Below are 1260 nucleotides of genomic sequence, written 5' to 3' on the forward strand. Positions count from 1 at the left end.
TGCATTAATCCAAATATAAAGAAAAATCCATAACATAGTATAACCCATTGTTTGACCAGTAGAGTTTGACTCAAAGGTGAAGGTTGATGCTTATCATATGCCTTATCAGTGACCTATCAGAATCAATCCTGGTAGTAATAGAAGGACAACGAGTCAAACAATCTACTGATCTATAAAAAAAAATGTAAAAAATTAACATATGAGTTACAAAGATTCTGAACTAGATGCAAAGAAGGAGAACAAGCTAAAATAGAAGAGTTTTTGTAAACTCACTTTGAATTCCAATGCAGTAATTTGATTCCAAACACTGTACAAAAGTATTTTGTGTGTAATCAAAGCTGTTAGAAAGTTTAACGATCATTAAAAAAACAAATGTGCTTCAAAATCATTTTAAATCGGGATAATCACATCATGGGGCCTTAAGTATCTACGCATAATGCATAAGTCTTGCTACTTAGCTCCCTACATTGCAGGCATCGAGACATGCCTCAAAGGTTTTAAGACTACTCCCAACATAATCAAATTCAATTTCCCCTCTTTCTATCTGTCTCCCCTCACCATGATGGACTGGAACTAACTGCAAATTTAACAATAAAACTACTAGTAGCGGGTGGGCGAGCTCTTCAAGGCTCTTTTTGGCTGTGATTTTGCTGGGTTAAGGTAACTTAAGTGGCGGTCTGAATTCTCAAGTCTATTTTCTTACTCTAATGAGAAAAATCACAAACAGTAACTGTTCATCTCAGTATTTTTCATGCTTAAAAGAGGCGGTTTTTTGTACTTCTTAAAGTTTAAAAATCTGCTGATTTGAAGGAAAATGGTGTAGGATTTGGTTTTTAAAAATTTCAGAGACATTTTAGGAGGCTCGGTAGTGCATAATTTAGAGAGTAAATTGCTAAATATATGGCATCTTGTCCTAAGTGCCTGATATATATACGGACAAATTTGGCCTGATTTTCAAATTTGTATCTTTTAAGGCCGAAAGTTATGATTTATTTATGACCTAGCTTAGTCAGCGTTTATTTCACTAATAAAAGTTTTATGCTTTTCAAAAAATAAAATTTAGGTTAAATAGATAAATAAGTCTCTAAACTATATCAAGAAAATTAATTTAGCCTTTATCTTTTTATTGTGTTCAAATAAATCTTGAAACTTTTAATTTAGGTCAAATAAGTTCCCACACTAACCGTTGACTAACGGAAGTTTATCAATACCATGTCATCTTCCAAGTGGTATGTTGACGTGTCATCTTGATGACGTTAA

The 1260-nt window shown here is 32.9% G+C and overlaps 1 pseudogene; it reads right to left on the minus strand.

The window, feature by feature from the left end:
- Positions 1-717: 717 nt before the first annotated feature.
- The window catches only part of LOC110426833 (phenolic glucoside malonyltransferase 1 pseudogene), a 1430-nt pseudogene continuing 887 nt past the window's right edge, over positions 718-1260 (minus strand).

The sequence above is a fragment of the Theobroma umbraticum genome, unplaced genomic scaffold (assembly GCF_002168275.2).
Source record: "Theobroma umbraticum cultivar Fairchild unplaced genomic scaffold, ASM216827v3 scaffold_12.0, whole genome shotgun sequence".
Classification (NCBI taxonomy): domain Eukaryota; kingdom Viridiplantae; phylum Streptophyta; class Magnoliopsida; order Malvales; family Malvaceae; genus Theobroma; species Theobroma umbraticum.